This window comes from Scyliorhinus canicula, chromosome 10 (genome assembly GCF_902713615.1).
Source record: "Scyliorhinus canicula chromosome 10, sScyCan1.1, whole genome shotgun sequence".
NCBI lineage: Eukaryota > Metazoa > Chordata > Chondrichthyes > Carcharhiniformes > Scyliorhinidae > Scyliorhinus > Scyliorhinus canicula.
In genome coordinates, this window is record NC_052155.1 from 81359739 (window position 1) to 81381632 (window position 21894).

Below are 21894 nucleotides of genomic sequence, written 5' to 3' on the forward strand. Positions count from 1 at the left end.
GTCCCTATTAGTGAAGCCCAGAATATAAATGCTTTATTAATTCTACCTGTCCTGCCCCCTTCAATGATCATAATGCAGGTCCCTCTGCTGTGCAGCCCTTTAAGAATTTGACCCCTTATTGTCTATTGTCGCTCCATGTTCTTCCTACAAAAATGCATCACTTCACACTTCTCTGAATCGAGCTTCATCTGGAGCCAATCTGCCCACTCCAACAACTTGTCTATGCCGTTCACTGTTCTCTTCACAGTTTAAAATATTTCTCGGTTTTGCATCATCCTCACACTTTGAAATTGTCTCCCGAACATCAAGATCTAGATCATTAATATATATCAAGAAAAACAACAGTTCCAATACCAATTCTCAGCATCTCCGCTACAAACTTTCTTCCAGTCAAAAAATTATCCATTGACCGTCACTCTCTGCTTCCAATTACTCAGCCAAATTTACATCCATGTTATATCCCAAATAATTGTTTCTAGGGGCTTGCCCACCACTGATATTAAATTGACAGGTCTGTAATTGCTGCCGCTATTCTTGCAACATTTTTTCAACAAGGGTGTATTATTTACAGTTCTCAGGCCCTCTGGCACCTCCCCTTCCAATCTAGAGAAAATTGGAAGATTATGAACTGCATCCCTGTAATTCCCATTCTCATCCCTTCAATATTTTTGGATGCATCTCATCTGGTCCCGGTACCTTATCAAGTTTCAGTACCACCGGTCTATTCAAAAAATTCCGCTTATCATTTGTAAAACCTTCTAGGGAAAGAGGTTCCTCGTCTGTCTCCATGGCTGGATAGCACATATCTCCTTGGGAAAGACAGATGCAAAATATCCATTTAATACCTCAGTTATGACACCAGACTCCATGTGCATTGCAGTAAAGCCGTCTGATAAGAGTATCCTGCAGTCAGCATCACCGTGAAGCAGCCTGGGAAAGGTATCCTGCAGTCAGCATCACAGTGAAGCAGCCTGGGAAGGGTATCCTGCAGTCAGCATCACCGTGAAGCAGCCGGGGAAGAGTATCCTGCAGTCAGCATCACCGTGAAGCAGTCTGGGAAGAGTATCCTGCAGTCAGCATCACCGTGAAGCAGCATGGGAAGAGTATCCTGCAGTCAGCATCACAGTGAAGCAGCGTGGGAAGAGAATCCTGGAGTCAGCATCACAGTGAAGCAGTCTGGGAAGAGTATCCTGCAGTCAGCATCACAGTGAAGCAGCCTGGGAAGGGTATCCTGCAGTCAGCATCACAGTGAAGCAGCCTGGGAAGAGAATCCTGGAGTCAGCATCACCGTGAAGCAGCCTGGGAAGGGTATCCTGCAGTCAGCATCACCGTGAAGCAGCTTGGGAAGGGTATCCTGCAGTCAGCATCACCGGGAAGAGTGTCCTGCAGTCAGCATCACCGGGAAGAGTGTCTTGCAGTCAGCATCACAGTGAAGCAGCCTGGGAAGGGTATCCTGCAGTCAGCATCACAGTGAAGCAACCTGGGAAGGGTATCCTGCAGTCAGCATCACAGTGAAGCAGCTTGGGAAGAGTGTCCTGCAGTCAGCATAACCGTGAAGCAGCCTGGGAAGAGTATCCTGCAGTCAGCGTCACAGTGAAGCAGCTTGGGAAGGGTATCCTGCAGTCAGCATCACCGTGAAGCAGCCGGGGAAGAGTATCCTGCAGTCAGCACCACAGTGAAGCAGCCTGGGAAGAGTATCCTGCAGTCAGCATCACAGTGAAGCAGCCTGGGAAGAATATCCTGCAGTCAGCATCACAGTGAAGCAGCCTGGGAAGGGTATCCTGCAGTCAGCATCACAGTGAAGCAGCCTGGGAAGAGTATCCTGCAGTCAGTATCACAGTGAAGCAGTCTGGGAAGAGTGTCCTGCAGTCAGCATCACAGTGAAGCAGCCTGGGAAGAGTGTCCTGCAGTCAGCATCACAGTGAAGCAGCCTGGGAAGAGTATCCTGCAGTCAGCTTCACAGTGAAGCAGCGTGGGAAGAGTATCCTGCAGTCAGCATCACAGTGAGGCAGTCTGGGAAGAGTATCCTGCAGTCAGCATCACAGTCATGCAGCCTGGAAAGAGTATCCTGCAGTCAGCATCACCGTGAAGCAGCCTGGGAAGAGTATCCTGCAGTCAGCATCACAGTGATGCAGCCTGGGAAGAGTGTCCTGCAGTCAGCATCACCGTGAAGCAGTCTGGGAAGAGTGTCTTGCAGTCAGCATCACCGTGAAGCAGCCGGGGAAGAGAATCCTGCAGTCAGCATCACAGTGAGGCAGCACGGGAACAGCATCCTGCAGTCAGCATCACAGTGAAGCAGCCTGGGAAGAGTATCCTGCAGTCAGCATCACAGTGAGGCAGCCTGGGAAGAGTATCCTGCAGTCAGCATCACAGTGAAGCAGCCTGGGAAGGGTATCCTGCAGTCAGCATCACAGTGAAGCAGTCTGGGAAGAGTGTCCTGCAGTCAGCATCACAGTGAAGCAGCTTGGGAAGAGTGTCTTGCAGTCAGCATCACAGTGAAGCAGCCTGGGAAGAGTGTCCTGCAGTCAGCATCACCGTGAAGCAGCTTGGGAAGGGTATCCTGCAGTCAGCATCACAGTGATGCAGCCTGGGAAGAGTATCCTGCAGTCAGCATCACAGTGATGCAGCCTGGGAAGAGTATCCTGCAGTCAGCATCACAGTGATGCAGCCTGGGAAGAGAATCTTGCAGTCAGCATCACAGTGAGGCAGCATGGGAACAGCATCCTGCAGTCAGCATCACCGGGAAGAGTGTCCTGCAGCCAGCATCACAGTGAAGCAGCCTGGGAAGAGTATCCTGCAGTCAGCATCACCGTGAAGCAGCCTGGGAAGAGAATCTTGCAGTCAGCATCACAGTGAGGCAGCATGGGAACAGCATCCTGCAGTCAGCATCACCGGGAAGAGTGTCCTGCAGTCCGCATCACAGTGAAGCAGCTTGGGAAGAGTATCCTGCAGTCAGCATTACAGTGATGCAGTCTGGGAAGACTATCCTGCAGTCAGCATCACAATGAAGCAGCCTGGGAAGGGTATCCTGCAGTCAGCATCACAGTGAAGCAGCTTGGGAAGAGTATCCTGCAGTCAGCATCACAGTGATGCAGCCTGGGAAGAGTGTCCTGCAGTCAGCGTCACAGTGAAGCAGCTTGGGAAGGGTATCCTGCAGTCAGCATCACAGTGAAGCAGTCTGGGAAGAGTGTCCTGCAGTCAGCATCACAGTGAAGCAGCCTGGGAAGAGTATCCTGCAGTCAGCATCACAGTGAAGCAGCCTGGGAAGAGTATCCTGCAGTCAGCATCACAGTGAAGCAGCCTGGGAAGAGTATCCTGCAGTCAGCATCACAGTGAAGCAGCCTGGGAAGAGTATCCTGCAGTCAGCATCACAGTGAAGCAGCCTGGGAAGGGTATCCTGCAGTCAGCATCACAGTGAAGCAGCCTGGGAAGAGTATCCTGCAGTCAGCATCACCGTGAAGCAGCCTGGGAAGAGTGTCCTGCAGTCAGCGTCACAGTGAAGCAGCTTGGGAAGGGTATCCTGCAGTCAGCGTCACAGTGAAGCAGCCTGGGAAGGGTATCCTGCAGTCAGCACCACAGTGAAGCAGCTTGGGAAGAGTATCCTGCAGTCAGCATCACCGTGAATAGGCCTGGGAAGAGTATCCTGCAGTCAGCATCACCGTGAGGCAGCCTGGGAAGAGTATCCTGCAGTCAGCATCACAGTGAGGCAGCCTGGGAAGAGTATCCTGCAGTCAGCATTACAGTGATGCAGTCTGGGAAGACTATCCTGCAGTCAGCATCACAGTGAAGCAGCCTGGGAAGAGTATCCTGCAGTCAGCATCACAGTGAAGCAGCCTGGGAAGAGTATCCTGCAGTCAGCATTACAGTGATGCAGTCTGGGAAGAGTATCCTGCAGTCAGCATCACAGTGATGCAGCCTGGGAAGAGTATCCTGCAGTCAGCATCACAGTGAAGCAGCCTGGGAAGGGTATCCTGCAGTCAGCATCACAGTGAAGCAGTCTGGGAAGAGTGTCCTGCAGTCAGCATCACAGTGAAGCAGCCTGGGAAGAGTGTCCTGCAGTCAGCATCACAGTGATGCAGCCTGGGAAGAGTATCCTGCAGTCAGCATCACAGTGAAGCAGCCTGGGAAGAGTATCCTGCAGTCAGCATCACCGTGAAGCAGCCTGGGAAGAGTGTCCTGCAGTCAGCGTCACAGTGAAGCAGCTTGGGAAGGGTATCCTGCAGTCAGAATCACAGTGAAGCAGCCTGGGAAGAGTATCCTGCAGTCAGCATCACAGTGAAGCAGCCTGGGAAGAGTATCCTGCAGTCGGCTTCACAGTGAAGCAGCCTGGGAAGGGTATCCTGCAGTCAGCATCACCGTGAAGCAGCCTGGGAAGACTATCCTGCAGTCAGCATCACCGTGAAGCAGCCTGGGAAGAGTGTCCTGCAGTCAGCGTCACAGTGAAGCAGCTTGGGAAGGGTATCCTGCAGTCAGCATCACAGTGAAGCAGCCTGGGAAGGGTATCCTGCAGTCAGCACCACAGTGAAGCAGCTTGGGAAGAGTATCCTGCAGTCAGCATCACAGTGAAGCAGTGTGGGAAGAGTATCCTGCAGTCAGCATCACAGTGAGGCAGCCTGGGAAGAGTATCCTGCAGTCAGCATCACAGTGAGGCAGCCTGGGAAGAGTATCCTGCAGTCAGCATCACAGTGAGGCAGCCTGGGAAGAGTATCCTGCAGTCAGCATTACAGTGATGCAGTCTGGGAAGACTATCCTGCAGTCAGCATCACAGTGAAGCAGCCTGGGAAGAGTATCCTGCAGTCAGCATCACAGTGAAGCAGCCTGGGAAGAGTATCCTGCAGTCAGCATTACAGTGATGCAGTCTGGGAAGAGTATCCTGCAGTCAGCATCACAGTGATGCAGCCTGGGAAGAGTATCCTGCAGTCAGCATCACAGTGAAGCAGCCTGGGAAGAGTATCCTGCAGTCAGCATCACAGTGAAGCAGTCTGGGAAGAGTGTCCTGCAGTCAGCATCACAGTGAAGCAGCCTGGGAAGAGTGTCCTGCAGTCAGCATCACAGTGATGCAGCCTGGGAAGAGTATCCTGCAGTCAGCATCACAGTGAAGCAGCTTGGGAAGAGTGTCCTGCAGTCAGCATCACAATGAAGCAGCCTGGGAAGAATATCCTGCAGTCAGCATCACCGTGAAGCAGCTTGGGAAGAGTATCCTGCAGTCAGCATCACCGTGAGGCAGTCTGGGAAGAGTATCCTGCAGTCAGCATCACAGTGAGGCAGCCTGGGAAGAGTATCCTGCAGTCAGCATCACAGTGAAGCAGCCTGGGAAGAATATCCTGCAGTCAGCATCACAGTGAGGCAGCCTGGGAAGAGTATCCTGCAGTCAGCATCACCGTGAAGCAGCCTGGGAAGGGTATCCTGCAGTCAGCATCACCGTGAGGCAGCCTGGGAAGAGTATCCTGCAGTCAGCATCACCGTGAGGCAGCCTGGGAAGAGTATCCTGCAGTCAGCATCACAGTGAAGCAGCCTGGGAAGGGTATCCTGCCGTCAGCATCACAGTGAAGCAGCCTGGGAAGAGTATCCTGCAGTCAGCATCACAGTGAGGCAGCCTGGGAAGAGTATCCTGCAGTCAGCATCACAGTGAAGCAGCGTGGGAAGAGTATCCTGCAGTCAGCATCACAGTGAAGCAGCCTGGGAAGAGTATCCTGCAGTCAGCATCACAGTGAAGCAGCCTGGGAAGAGTATCCTGCAGTCAGGATTACAGTGAAGCAGCCTGGGAAGAGTATCCTGCAGTCAGCATCACAGTGAAGCCGTCTGCGAAGAGTATCCTGCAGTCAGCATCACCGTGAGGCAGTCTGCGAAGAGTATCCTGCAGTCAGCTTCACAGTGAAGCAGCCTGGGAAGAGTATCCTGCAGTCAGCATCACAGTGAGGCAGCCTGGGAAGAGTATCCTGCAGTCAGCATTACAGTGATGCAGTCTGGGAAGACTATCCTGCAGTCAGCATCACAGTGAAGCAGCCTGGGAAGAGTATCCTGCAGTCAGCATCACAGTGAAGCAGCCAGGGAAGAGTATCCTGCAGTCAGCATTACAGTGATGCAGTCTGGGAAGAGTATCCTGCAGTCAGCATCACAGTGATGCAGCCTGGGAAGAGTATCCTGCAGTCAGCATCACAGTGAAGCAGCCTGGGAAGGGTATCCTGCAGTCAGCATCACAGTGAAGCAGTCTGGGAAGAGTGTCCTGCAGTCAGCATCACAGTGAAGCAGCCTGGGAAGAGTGTCCTGCAGTCAGCATCACAGTGATGCAGCCTGGGAAGAGTATCCTGCAGTCAGCATCACAGTGACGCAGCCTGGGAAGAGTATCCTGCAGTCAGCATCACCGTGAAGCAGCCTGGGAAGAGTGTCCTGCAGTCAGCGTCACAGTGAAGCAGCTTGGGAAGGGTATCCTGCAGTCAGCATCACCGTGAAGCAGCCTGGGAAGAGTATCCTGCAGTCAGCATCACCGTGAAGCAGCCTGGGAAGAGTATCCTGCAGTCAGCTTCACCGTGAAGCAGCCTGGGAAGGGTATCCTGCAGTCAGCATCACCGTGAAGCAGCCTGGGAAGACTATCCTGCAGTCAGCATCACCGTGAAGCAGCCTGGGAAGAGTGTCCTGCAGTCAGCGTTACAGTGAAGCAGCTTGGGAAGGGTATCCTGCAGTCAGCATCACAGTGAAGCAGCCTGGGAAGGGTATCCTGCAGTCAGCACCACAGTGAAGCAGCTTGGGAAGAGTATCCTGCAGTCAGCATCACAGTGAAGCAGTGTGGGAAGAGTATCCTGCAGTCAGCATCACAGTGAGGCAGCCTGGGAAGAGTATCCTGCAGTCAGCATCACAGTGAGGCAGCCTGGGAAGAGTATCCTGCAGTCAGCATCACAGTGAGGCAGCCTGGGAAGAGTATCCTGCAGTCAGCATCACAGTGATGCAGTCTGGGAAGACTATCCTGCAGTCAGCATCACAGTGAAGCAGCCTGGGAAGAGTATCCTGCAGTCAGCATCACAGTGAAGCAGCCTGGGAAGAGTATCCTGCAGTCAGCATTACAGTGATGCAGTCTGGGAAGAGTATCCTGCAGTCAGCATCACAGTGATGCAGCCTGGGAAGAGTATCCTGCAGTCAGCATCACAGTGAAGCAGCCTGGGAAGGGTATCCTGCAGTCAGCATCACAGTGAAGCAGTCTGGGAAGAGTGTCCTGCAGTCAGCATCACAGTGAAGCAGCCTGGGAAGAGTGTCCTGCAGTCAGCATCACAGTGATGCAGCCTGGGAAGAGTATCCTGCAGTCAGCATCACAGTGAAGCAGCTTGGGAAGAGTGTCCTGCAGTCAGCATCACAATGAAGCAGCCTGGGAAGAGTGTCCTGCTGTCAGCATCACAGTGAAGCAGCCTGGGAAGAGTATCCTGCAGTCAGCATCACAGTGAAGCAGCCTGGGAAGAGTATCCTGCAGTCAGCATCACAGTGAAGCAGCCTGGGAAGAGTATCCTGCAGTCAGCATCACAGTGAAGCAGCCTGGGAAGAATATCCTGCAGTCAGCATCACAGTGAGGCAGCCTGGGAAGAGTATCCTGCAGTCAGCATCACCGTGAAGCAGCCTGGGAAGGGTATCCTGCAGTCAGCATCACCGTGAGGCAGCCTGGGAAGAGTATCCTGCAGTCAGCATCACCGTGAGGCAGCCTGGGAAGAGTATCCTGCAGTCAGCATCACAGTGAGGCAGCCTGGGAAGAGTATCCTGCAGTCAGCATCACAGTGAAGCAGCGTGGGAAGAGTATCCTGCAGTCAGCATCACAGTGAAGCAGCCTGGGAAGAGTATCCTGCAGTCAGCATCACAGTGAAGCAGCCTGGGAAGAGTATCCTGCAGTCAGGATTACAGTGAAGCAGCCTGGGAAGAGTATCCTGCAGTCAGCATCACAGTGAAGCCGTCTGGGAAGAGTATCCTGCAGTCAGCATCACCGTGAGGCAGTCTGGGAAGAATATCCTGCAGTCAGCATCACAGTGAAGCAGCCTGGGAAGAGTGTCCTGCAGTCAGCATTACCGTGAAGCAGCTTGGGAAGAGTATCCTGCAGTCAGCATCACAGTGAAGCAGCCTGGGAAGGGTATCCTGCAGTCAGCATCACCGTGAAGCAGCCTGGGAAGAGTATCCTGCAGTCAGCATCACCGTGAGGCAGCCTGGGAAGAGTATCCTGCAGTCAGCATCACCGTGAAGCAGCCTGGGAAGAGTATCCTGCAGTCAGCATCACCGTGAAGCAGCCTGGGAAGAGTATCCTGCAGTCAGCATCACCGTGAAGCAGCTTGGGAAGAGTATCCTGCAGTCAGCATCACCGTGAGGCAGTCTGGGAAGAGTATCCTGCAGTCAGCATCACAGTGAGGCAGCCTAGGAAGAGTATCCTGCAGTCAGCATCACCGTGAGGCAGTCTGGGAAGAGTATCCTGCAGTCAGCATCACAGTGAGGCAGCCTGGGAAGAGTATCCTGCAGTCAGCATCACAGTGAAGCAGCCTGGGAAGAGTATCCTGCAGTCAGCATCACAGTGAAGCAGCCTGGGAAGAGTATCCTGCAGTCAGCATCACAGTGAGGCAGTCTGGGAAGAATATCCTGCAGTCAGCATCACAGTGAAGCAGCCTGGGAAGAGTATCCTGCAGTTAGCATCACAGTGAAGCAGCCTGGGAAGAGTATCCTGCAGTCAGCATCACAGTGAAGCAGCTTGGGAAGAGTATCCTGCAGTCAGCGTCACAGTGAGGCAGTCTGGGAAGAGTATCCTGCAGTCAGCATCACAGTGAAGCAGCCTGGGAAGAGTATCCTCCAGTCAGCATCACAGTGAAGCAGCCGGGGAAGAGTATCCTGCAGTCAGCATCACAGTGAAGCAGCTTGGGAAGAGTATCCTGCAGTCAGCGTCACAGTGAGGCAGTCTGGGAAGAGTATCCTGCAGTTAACATCACCGTGAAGCAATCAGGAAGAGTGTTCTGCAGTCAGCATCACAGTGAAGCAGATTTTGTGTGCCAGCTTGGATTGAAGCCTGTACCAGCCAAGGCTTTGTGGTCTGCCTGCTTGACTGAATGCATTTCTGTGTGAGGACTGCCACTCAGAGGACTTATCCAGGCTGGAATGGTGCTTCAGGGGGAAATAGCACGAAGGATGAAATCTGTTCAACCCTTTCAAAAGGGAAACCATAGTGTGGTGAAGCACCGAAGAATGGTTGGTGAGAAGCCCTATATCCTGGTACTCAGCCACTATGAGATGGACGCCCTAGAGATAGAAAGCCATTGAAGAACTTGTTTCACTGGACATAATGAGACAATTGTCTCTGAGGAAGGTAAGAGTGCAGTGTACAGATGTGAAAGTGGTGGGGAGAGCAAAAATCAGAGAGTTTTCTTAGCTGAAATGGAAATGTCAAAGCACCAATGCTCAATGACCCTCCAATGAAGGTGGCTCCAGTTCTAGTTGGTCCTGCAGTTCTCCATTGTCTCGTCAGCCCACCAAACATGCACATTGAATATATGCTGACTTTTGGATTTGATTGGATTGGATTTGTTTATTGTCACATGTACCGAAGTACAGTGAAAAGTATTTTTCTGCAAGCAGCTCAACAGATCATTAAGTACACGGGAAGAAAAGGGAATAAAAGAAAATACATAATAGGGCAACACAAGATATACAATGTAACTACATAAGCACCGGCATCGGATGCAGCATACAGGGTGTAGTGTTAATGAGGTCAGTCCATAAGAGGGTCATTTAGGAGTCTGGTGACAGTGGGGAAGAAGCTGTTTTTGAGTCTGTTCGTGTGTGTTCTCAGACTTCTGAATCTCCTGCCCGATGGAAGAAGTTGGAAGAGTGAGTAAGCTGGGTGACATGTTATCTTTCTCCAGCCGCTGCTCTATATGCAAGAAGGTCTAGGGAACCCAAAGGTTCCCTTTAACTCCAGAGGAGGACACACACACCTACACCCTCTCTCTAAACTAGGTACCAGCGCAGAAATTAGCACAATCAGTGTATTTAGCTCAGCTCCCAGGGTAGGGCACGGTGGGAAGATCATGGACTATCCACATGAGAAACTAGCAGAGGCAGTTTGTGCCTGTGTGCCAGCAGACAGAAGACTGATGGAGACCAGGAACATGCTGTATCCAACGGAAATGATGAGTCTCTGGAGTCATCAATCAGGCAGCAGGTGCTGGATTTCCAGCAGTATCCGCAGGGAGATCTGGCGGGGATCCCTGAGGGTTTGCATGCTATCGTCTCTATGATGAAGAGTACATGCAGAGCATGAGCATTGTGTTGACCCTGACCACCATGTAGTATCTGTCCAATTCAGATACGTTCAACCTAGGTGTCCATTAAAGCAAGAAAAACAAAGTACAAACACAGGTATAAATTCAAAAACTCTTTATTTAACACAATTGCCAATATATTACCCACAAAATATTCTCCAGAGATACCCAAGATTAGTTTATACTACCCACAAAGATGGCTGGATTGAACTGTAGATCTGATTTTTGAGCCGTGAAGGTGGTTCTCGCACATTGTTTCTTCCTTCCTTCTCTGCTCAGTCATTTTGATTGACTCTGCACGGAGTCTTCACTCCCGATGAGCCTCAGGTGCCTGTTTTAATCCCCCTCCCTTGATGCCCTTTTGCCATTTCCTCTGGCTTTCTGCCAACGATACCTCAGGAAGGGGTCTCAGCAGCTAATGGTCCGATTGATGGCCGTTTGACAGGCCACCTGAGCCCGCCCCGGGTGTCCCATCTCTAGTGGTGTGGGCTGCACCTAACCTGTTCCCATATACGGTAACAGTAGAAACTATGGGTGACAGAAAATCTGGCTTGATCTGGGCTCCTGACAATAGACCGGTGCATATCAATAGGGTGCAATGATCTCCTTTTTTTTAATATAATTTTTATTGGAATTTTTTACAGAAAATATAAAACATAACGACAAACAATGAAATGCAACAAAATAACCCATAATAACTGTGACACCCCCAGACCGTATCGGCGCATGTATCACATCCCCCCACCCCCCCAACCCTAATGAACAACAAAAGAACTTAAAAAATATTAAAATTAAATAAACAAACATAGTCATTGTCGGCCCCCCCCCTTTTCCCTCCCCTTTTCCCTCCCCTTTTCCCTCCCCGGGTTGCTGCTGCTGCTGTCCCCGTACCCTATCGTTGAGCCAGAAAGTCGAGAAAAGGCTGCCACCGCCTAAAGAACCCTTGTACCGACCCTCTCAGGGTGAATTTGACCTTCTCTAGCTTAATGAAACCCGCCATGTCATTGATCCAGGTCTCCACGCTTGGGGGCCTCGCATCCTTCCATTGTAGCAAGATCCTTCGCCGGGCTACTAGGGACGCAAAGGCCAGCACACCGGCCTCTTTCGCCTCCTGCACTCCCGGCTCCACCCCAACCCCAAAAATCGCGAGTCCCCATCCTGGCTTGACCCTGGATCCCACCACCCTCGACACCGTCCTCGCCACCCCCTTCCAGAACTCCTCCAGTGCCGGGCATGCCCAGAACATATGGGCATGGTTCGCTGGACTCCCCGAGCACCTGACACACCTGTCCTCACCCCCAAAGAACCTACTCATCCTCGTCCCAGTCATGTGGGCCCGGTGCAGCACCTTGAATTGGATGAGGCTAAGCCGCGCACACGAGGAGGAAGAATTAACCCTCTCCAGGGCATCAGCCCATGTCCCGTCTTCGATCTGTTCCCCCAGTTCCCCCTCCCACTTCGTTTTCAGCTCCTCTACTGACGCCTCCTCCGCCTCCTGCATAACCTTGTAGATATCAGATATCTTCCCCTCTCCGACCCAGACCCCCGAAAGCACCCTGTCGCTCACCCCCCTCGCGGGAAGCGAAGGGGGGGTGCAATGATCTCCTTGATGGGTGATAGATGGGGCAGGTCCAGAGATATTCTGGCAGCTTGTCTGTCGGTTGTGTATTCCACTTAGGTCAAATCTGAATTCCAATAGCCTGCCTGAGTTTGATTGCAGTATGATTTTAAAATGCGATATTCACAATGTCATCACAACCGAATATGGAGCCTCCTCATTGAGAGAGTGGAGACGCTCATGGAGAGGCAGCATCAGGAACAGAATCAATCAACAGAATGAGTTTGTGCTCAGACCTGTAAGCCCTGACCCAGGCAATAACCTCAGGAGATCACTGCCAGTGTGAGAGGTGGACGAGGCACAGAGTCTCCCTGCTAGGTGCCCCCCCATCAGTTGTGAGCAGGGAGGTTCAAACGAAACTCACGCTGGTGGGCCAGTTGAATATAATTTCTGAGGGCTTCTCTCAGGGTGCTCGGAGGTGGGCAGCAGCTCCTCCGTCCCTCTGCCAGTGACCATTGCATCTGATGAGGCTGCAACAACCGAGAAGTGGTGAGCCATGACGCTGGGTGCATCCTCCCAGTCAGAACCTACTCAGGCTTCTCCTACTAGAGGATGTCCACCAAGGTTATCATGACATGACAGCAGAGCCTGCAGGCGGCCTCCAATGCCACTGCCAGTAAAGGGCGGGGGGCAAGCAGGCGGGCATCACGACATAGAACACAACAGGGGTTTCTTCTGGTTCACTTCAGTTCTGTTTATATTTCAAAACTCTTTGGATGGTGTGATAGTTAACACCAGAAAATGTGTGTTTGTTTGAATATTACACTAACATTGATTTTGTTGTAATATTTGATGGTTCTCATAGATGCGGGAGTGGCAGGGACTGCGGTTGGAATTTTCAGTCTTGGCTTTGAGCATCACAAATGTCTTGTACATAGTGATCTTGGTATGAGCTGGAAGGGATGCCATGGCAACCCAGATAAAGGTGCATATTATTAAGACCTTTCTCATGTCCCTGCCTGCCCTGAAGGTTCCTGACATCTGACTCCACATCCTCATTCTGAGCTGCCCCAGGCTCCTTATCAATCCTATGAGTACATTCATCCTCTGTAGAATTTAAAGCTGCCATGCAATCCTCAGCCTCCAATGTTGCTACCCCGTTGCCAGAATCAGGCTCTGCAGAGTGCAGCAGGCAATGATTATTAGTGACACGCATTCTAGAGGATACAGCAGTGCTCCCACCAATTAGTCCAGGCATCTGAACCCAATGGTTCCCTCCACCAGCTGCCTTGTGCAGGCATGACTCCTGTAGCTCTCCTCACCTCTGTTACTGGATGCTGAAATGAGGTCATTAGATTCCTGTTCTGAGAACAGGCCTTCTCACCCAGGAGCCATTCATCCAAATGAGCAGGAGCGATGAACACCTTTAGCACCTGTTAGTGTAACAGGATGTAAGCACCATGTGAGCTTCCATGGTATTTAGAACAGACCTGAAGATCTGTGTTTAGTAGTCGCAGATGGTCTGAATGTTCGTTGAGTGGAATGCCTTGCAGTTCCTGACCGGGCTCACCTGCAGGCAGCTTGATGGACACACAAGTACAGTTGATGGCACCCTGAATGCAGGGAAGCCTGCAATTGCCACAAAGCATCGGGGTTCTCTCAGCCTGCCTGACCTCATCTGTTCAGTAATGGATGAATGTTGTCACCCACCTGAAGCGCTCATCAGTAACAAGCTTGACACAACTGTGGCCAACAGATTGGAGCACATCACACCCCACTAACCACTGGAAAGAACTGGTGGCATAGAAGTTGGGGGCCATTGTGGGGACCTTCCGAGCCACCGGCAGAGGGTGGCCACCCCATGTGCCTGGAGGTGATCTCCAGTCCAATCCTCTAGTATGTGGTGGTGACAGTGTCCCTGGAGAGGCAGAGTCTCCTGCAGCATTAGGCCTGGGACATGTTGAGGTAATTGGAGTGCTGCCTATACACTCTGGCTGTGCCGTCTCCCTTCTGATTCTGTACCCTCTGTGCCCGCTCCTCTCCTCCTACAGGTTGCCGTGCGCCGGCTGACTGTAATATCACTCTTATGTTAATGACTCCGGTGTGTGCCAGCCGACTGTAATATGGCTCTCCTGTTAATAACTCCCGTGTGTGCCAGCCGACTGTAATATCGCTCTTGTGTTAATGACTCTGGTGTGCGCCGGCTGACTGTAATATCGATCTTGTGTTAATGACTCCGGTGTGTGCCGGCTGACTGTAATATCGCTCTTGTGTTAATGACTCCGGCGTGTGCTGGCCGACTGATATCGCTCTTGTGTTAATGACTCCGGTGTGTGCCAGCCGACTGTAATATCGCTCTTGTGTTAATGACACCGGCGTGCGCCGGCTGACTGTAATATCGCTCTTGTGTTAATGACTCCGGTGTGCGCCGGCCGACTGTAATATCGCTCTTGTGTTAATGACTGCGGTGTGTGCTGGCCGACTGTAATATCGCTCTTGTGTTAATGACTCCGGTGTGTGCCAGCCGACTGTACTATTGCTCTTGCGTTAATGACTCCCGTGTGTGCCAGCCGACTGTAATATCGCTCTTGTGTTAATGACTCCGGTGTGTGATGGCCGACTGTAATATCGCTCTTGTGTTAATGACTCCGGTGTGTGCCGGCCGACTGTAATATCGCTCTTGTGTTAATGACCCCGGTGTGCGCCGGCCGACTGTAATATCGCTCTTGTGTTAATGACTCCGGTGTGTGCTGGCCGACTGTAATATCGCTCTTGTGTTAATGACTCCGGTGTGTGCCGGCCGACTGTAATATCGCTCTTGTGTTAATGACTCCGGTGTGCGCCGGCTGACTGTAATATCGCTCTTGTGTGAATGACTCCGGTGTGTGCTGGCCGACTGTAATATCGCTCTTGTGTTAATGACTCCGGCGTGCGCCGGCCGACTGTAATATCGCTCTTGTGTTAATGACTCCGGTGTGTGCCAGCCGACTGTAATATCGCTCTTGTGTTAATGACTCCGGTGTGTGCTGGCCGACTGTAATATCGCTCTTGTGTTAATGACTCCGGTGTGTGCCGGCTGACTGTAATATCGCTCTTGTGTTAATGACTCCGGTGTGTGCCGGCTGACTGTAATATCGCTCTTGTGTTAATGACTCCGGCGTGTGCTGGCCGACTGATATCGCTCTTGTGTTAATGACTCCGGTGTGTGCCAGCCGACTGTAATATCGCTCTTGTGTTAATGACACCGGCGTGCGCCGGCTGACTGTAATATCGCTCTTGTATTAATGACTCCGGTGTGCGCCGGCCGACTGTAATATCGCTCTTGTGTTAATGACTCCGGTGTGTGCTGGCCGACTGTAATATCGCTCTTGTGTTAATGACTCCGGTGTGTGCCGGCCGACTGTAATATCGCTCTTGTGTTAATGACTCCGGTGTGCGCCGGCTGACTGTAATATCGCTCTTGTGTGAATGACTCCAGTGTGCGCCGGCCGACTGTAATATCGCTCTTGTGTTAATGACTCCGGTGTGTGCTGGCCGACTGTAATATCGCTCTTGTGTTAATGACTCCGGTGTGCGCCGGCTGACTGTAATATCGCTCTTGTGTGAATGACTCCGGTGTGTGCTGGCCGACTGTAATATCGCTCTTGTGTTAATGACTCCGGTGTGTGATGGCCGACTGTAATATCGCTCTTGTGTTAATGACTCCGGTGTGTGCCGGCCGACTGTAATATCGCTCTTGTGTTAATGACTCCGGTGTGCGCCGGCCGACTGTAATATCGCTCTTGTGTTAATGACTCCGGTGTGTGCTGGCCGACTGTAATATCGCTCTTGTGTTAATGACTCCGGTGTGTGCCGGCCGACTGTAATATCGCTCTTGTGTTAATGACTCCGGTGTGCGCCGGCTGACTGTAATATCGCTCTTGTGTGAATGACTCCGGTGTGTGCTGGCCGACTGTAATATCGCTCTTGTGTTAATGACTCCGGCGTGCGCCGGCCGACTGTAATATCGCTCTTGTGTTAATGACTCCGGTGTGTGCCAGCCGACTGTAATATCGCTCTTGTGTTAATGACTCCGGTGTGTGCCGGCTGACTGTAATATCGCTCTTGTGTTAATGACTCCGGTGTGTGCCGGCTGACTGTAATATCGCTCTTGTGTTAATGACTCCGGCGTGTGCTGGCCGACTGATATCGCTCTTGTGTTAATGACTCCGGTGTGTGCCAGCCGACTGTAATATCGCTCTTGTGTTAATGACACCGGCGTGCGCCGGCTGACTGTAATATCGCTCTTGTGTTAATGACTCCGGTGTGCGCCGGCCGACTGTAATATCGCTCTTGTGTTAATGACTCCGGTGTGTGCTGGCCGACTGTAATATCGCTCTTGTGTTAATGACTCCGGTGTGTGCCGGCCGACTGTAATATCGCTCTTGTGTTAATGACTCCGGTGTGCGCCGGCTGACTGTAATATCGCTCTTGTGTGAATGACTCCAGTGTGCGCCGGCCGACTGTAATATCGCTCTTGTGTTAATGACTCCGGTGTGTGCTGGCCGACTGTAATATCGCTCTTGTGTTAATGACTCCGGTGTGTGCCAGCCGACTGTACTATCGCTCTTGTGTTAATGACTCCCGTGTGTGCCAGCCGACTGTAATATCGCTCTTGTGTTAATGACTCCGGTGTGTGATGGCCGACTGTAATATCGCTCTTGTGTTAATGACTCCGGTGTGTGCCGGCCGACTGTAATATCGCTCTTGTGTTAATGACTCCGGTGTGCGCCGGCCGACTGTAATATCGCTCTTGTGTTAATGACTCCGGTGTGTGCTGGCCGACTGTAATATCGCTCTTGTGTTAATGACTCCGGTGGTGTGCCGGCCGACTGTAATATCGCTCTTGTGTTAATGACTCCGGTGTGCGCCGGCTGACTGTAATATCGCTCTTGTGTGAATGACTCCGGTGTGTGCTGGCCGACTGTAATATCGCTCTTGTGTTAATGACTCCGGCGTGCGCCGGCCGACTGTAATATCGCTCTTGTGTTAATGACTCCGGTGTGTGCCAGCCGACTGTAATATCGCTCTTGTGTTAATGACTCCGGTGTGTGCTGGCCGACTGTAATATCGCTCTTGTGTTAATGACTCCGGTGTGTGCCGGCTGACTGTAATATCGCTCTTGTGTTAATGACTCCGGCGTGTGCTGGCCGACTGATATCGCTCTTGTGTTAATGACTCCGGTGTGTGCCAGCTGACTGTAATATCGCTCTTGTGTTAATGACACCGGCGTGCGAAGGCTGACTGTAATATCGCTCTTGTGTTAATGACTCCGGTGTGCGCCGGCCGACTGTAATATCGCTCTTGTGTTAATGACTCCGGTGTGTGCTGGCCGACTGTAATATCGCACTTGTGTTAATGACTCCGGTGTGTGCCGGCCGACTGTAATATCGCTCTTGTGTTAATGACTCCGGTGTGCGCCGGCCGACTGTAATATCGCTCTTGTGTGAATGACTCCGGTGTGTGCTGGCCGACTGTAATATCGCTCTTGTGTTAATGACTCCGGCGTGCGCCGGCTGACTATACTATCGCTCTTGTGTTAATGACTCCGGTGTGTGCCAGCCGACTGTAATATCGCTCTTGTGTTAATGACTCCGGTGTGCGCCGGCTGACTGTAATATCGCTCTTGTGTTAATGACTCTGGTGTGTGCTGGCCGACTGTAATATCGCTCTTGTGTTAATGACACCGGCATGCGCCGGATGACTGTAATATCGCTCTTGTGTTAATGACTCCGGTGTGCGCCGGCCGACTGTAATATCGCTCTTGTGTTATTGACTCCGATGTGTGCTGACCGACTGTAATATCGCTCTTGTGTTAATGACTCCTGTGTGCGCCGGCTGACTGTAATATCGCTCTTGTGTTAATGACTCCGGTGTGTGCCGGCCGACTGTAGTATCACTCTTGTGTTAATGACTCCGGTGTGTGCCGGCCGACTGTAATATCGCTCTTGTGTTAATGACTCCGGTGTGTGCCAGCCGACTGTAATATCGCTCTTGTGTTATTGACTCCGATGTGTGCTGACCGACTGTAATATCGCTCTTGTGTTAATGACTCCGGTGTGCGCCGGCTGACTGTAATATCGCTCTTGTGTTAATGACTCTGGTGTGTGCTGGCTGACTGTAATATTGCTCTTGTGTTAATGACTCCGGTGTGTGCCGGCCGACTGTAATATCGCTCTTGTGTTAATGACTCCGGTGTGTGCCAGCTGACTGTAATATCGCTCTTGTGTTAATGACTCCGGCGTGCGCCGGCTGACTGTAATATCGCTCTTGTGTTAATGACTCCGGTGTGTGCCAGCCGACTGTAATATCGCTCTTGTGTTAATGACACCGGCGTGCGCCGGCTGACTGTAATATCGCTCTTGTGTTAATGACTCCGGTGTGTGCCAGCCGACTGTAATATCGCTCTTGTGTTAATGACACCGGCGTGCGCCGGCTGACTGTAATATCGCTCTTGTGTTAATGACTCCGGTGTGCGCCGGCCGACTGTAATATCGCTCTTGTGTTAATGACTCCGGTGTGTGCCAGCCGACTGTAATATCGCTCTTGTTTGAATGACTCCGGTGTGTGCTGGCCGACTGTAATATCGCTCTTGTGTTAATGACACCGGCGTGCGCCGGCTGACTGTAATATCGCTCTTGTGTTAATGGCTCCGGTGTGCGCCGGCCGACTGTAATATCGCTCTTGTGTTAATGACTCCGGTGTGTGCTGGCCGACTGTAATATCGCTCTTCTGTTAATGACTCCGGTGTGTGCTGGCCGACTGTAATATCACTCTTGTGTTAATGACACCGGCATGCGCCGGATGACTGTAATATCGCTCTTGTGTTAATGACTCCGGTGTGCGCCGGCCGACTGTAATATCGCTCTTGTGTTAATGACTCCGGTGTGTGCCGGCCGACTGTAATATCGCTCTTGTGTTAATGACTCCGGTGTGCGCCGGCCGACTGTAATATCGCTCTTGTGTTAATGACTCCGGTGTGTGCTGGCCGACTGTAATATCGCTCTTGTGTTAATGACTCCGGTGTGTGCCGGCCGACTGTAATATCGCTCTTGTGTTAATGACTCCGGTGTGTGCCAGCCGACTGTAATATCGCTCTTGTGTTATTGACACCGATGTGTGCTGACCGACTGTAATATCGCTCTTGTGTTAATGACTCCGGTGTGCGCCGGCTGACTGTAATATCGCTCTTGTGTTAATGACTCTGGTGTGTGCTGGCTGACTGTAATATTGCTCTTGTGTTAATGACTCCGGTGTGTGCCAGCCGACTGTAATATCGCTCTTGTGTTAATGACACCGGCGTGCGCCGGCTGACTGTAATATCGCTCTTGTGTTAATGACTCCGGTGTGTGCCGGCCGACTGTAATATCGCTCTTGTGTTAATGACTCCGGTGTGCGCCGGCTGACTGTAATATCGCTCTTGTGTGAATGACTCCGGTGTGTGCTGGGCGACTGTAATATCGCTCTTGTGTTAATGACTCCGGCGTGCGCCGGCTGACTGTACTATCGCTCTTGTGTTAATGACTCCGGTGTGTGCCAGCCGACTGTAATATCGCTCTTGTGTTAATGACTCCGGCGTGCGCTGGCCGACTGTAATATCGCTCTTGTGTTAATGACTCCGGTGTGTGCCGGCCGACTGTAATATCGCTCTTGTGTTAATGACTCCGGTGTGCGCCGGCCGACTGTAATATCGTTCTTGTGTGAATGACTCCGGTGTGTGCTGGCCGACTGTAATATCGCTCTTGTGTTAATGACTCCGGTGTGTGCCGGCCGACTGTAATATCGCTCTTGTGGGAATGACTCCGGTGTGCGCCGGCCGACTGTAATATCGCTGTTGTGTTATTGACTCCGATGTGTGCTGACCGACTGTAATATCGCTCTTATGTTAATAACTCCCGTGTGTGCCGGCTGACTGTAATATCGCTCTTGTGTTAATGACTCCGGTGTGCGCCGGCTGACTGTAATATCGCTCTTGTGTTAATGACTCTGGTGTGTGCTGGCTGACTGTAATATTGCTCTTGTGTTAATGACTCCGGTGTGTGCCGGCCGACTGTAATATCGCTCTTGTGTGAATGACTCCGGTGTGTGCTCGCCGACTGTAATATCGCTCTTGTGTTAATGACTCCGGCGTGCGCCGGCTGACTGTAATATTGCTCTTGTGTTAATGACTCCGGTGTGTGCTGGCTGACTGTAATATTGCTCTTGTGTTAATGACTCCGGTGTGTGCCGGCCGACTGTAATATCGCTCTTGTGTGAATGACTCCGGTGTGTGCTCGCCGACTGTAATATCGCTCTTGTGTTAATGACTCCGGCGTGCGCCGGCTGACTGTAATATTGCTCTTGTGTTAATGACTCCGGTATGCGCCGGCCGACTGTAATATCGCTCTTGTGTTAATGACTCCGGTGTGTGCTGGCCGACTGTAATATCGCTCTTGTGTTAATGACTCCGGTGTGTGCTGGCCGACTGTAATATCGCTCTTGTGTTAATGACACCGGCGTGCGCCGGCTGACTGTAATATCGCTCTTGTGTTAATGACTCCGGTGTGCGCCGGCCGACTGTAATATCGCTCTTGTGTTAATGACTCCGGTGTGTGCCAGCCGACTGTAATATCGTTCTTGTGTGAATGACTCCGGTGTGTGCTGGCCGACTGTAATATCGCTCTTGTGTTAATGACTCCGGTGTGTGCCGGCCGACTGTAATATCGCTCTTGTGTGAATGACTCCGGTGTGCGCCGGCCGACTGTAATATCGCTCTTGTGTTATTGACTCCGATGTGTGCTGACCGACTGTAATATCGCTCTTGTGTTAATGACTCCTGTGTGCGCCTGCTGACTGTAATATCGCTCTTGTGTTAATGACTCCGGAGTGTGCCGGCCGACTGTAGTATCACTCTTGTGTTAATGACTCCGGTGTGTGCCGGCCGACTGTAATATCGCCCTTGTGTTAATGACTCCGGTGTGTGCCAGCCGACTGTAATATCGCTCTTATGTTAATAACTCCCGTGTGTGCCGGCTGCCTGTAATATCGCTCTTGTGTTAATGACTCCGGTGTGCGCCGGCTGACTGTAATATCGCTCTTGTGTTAATGACTCTGGTGTGTGCTGGCTGACTGTAATATTGCTCTTGTGTTAATGACTCCGGTGTGTGCCGGCCGACTGTAATATCGCTCTTGTGTGAATGACTCCGGTGTGTGCTCACCGACTGTAATATCGCTCTTGTGTTAATGACTCCGGCGTGCGCCGGCTGACTGTAATATCGCTCTTGTGTTAATGACTCTGGTGTGTGCTGGCTGACTGTAATATTGGTCTTGTGTTAATGACTCCGGTGTGTGCCGGCCGACTGTAATATCGCTCTTGTGTGAATGACTCCGGTGTGTGCTCGCCGACTGTAATATCGCTCTTGTGTTAATGACTCCGGCGTGCGCCGGCTGACTGTAATATTGCTCTTGTGTTAATGACTCCGGTGTGCGCCGGCCGACTGTAATATCGCTCTTGTGTTAATGACTCCGGTGTGTGCTGGCCGACTGTAATATCGCTCTTGTGTTAATGACTCCGGTGTGTGCTAGCCGACTGTAATATCGCTCTTGTGTTAATGACACCGGCGTGCGCCGGCTGACTGTAATATCGCTCTTGTGTTAATGACTCCGGTGTGCGCCGGCCGACTGTAATATCGCTCTTGTGTTAATGACTCCGGTGTGTGCCAGCCGACTGTAATATTGCTCTTGTGTTAATGACTCCGGTGTGTGCCAGCCGACTGTAATATCGCTCTTGTGTTAATGACACCGGCGTGCGCCGGCTGACTGTAATATCGCTCTTGTGTTAATGACTCCGGTGTGCGCCGGCCGACTGTAATATCGCTCTTGTGTTAATGACTCCGGTGTGTGCTGGCCGACTGTAATATCGCTCTTGTGTTAATGACTCCGACGTGCGCCGGCTGACTGTACTATCGCTCTTGTGTTAATGACTCCGGTGTGTGCCAGCCGACTGTAATATCGCTCTTGTGTTAATGACTCCGGTGTGTG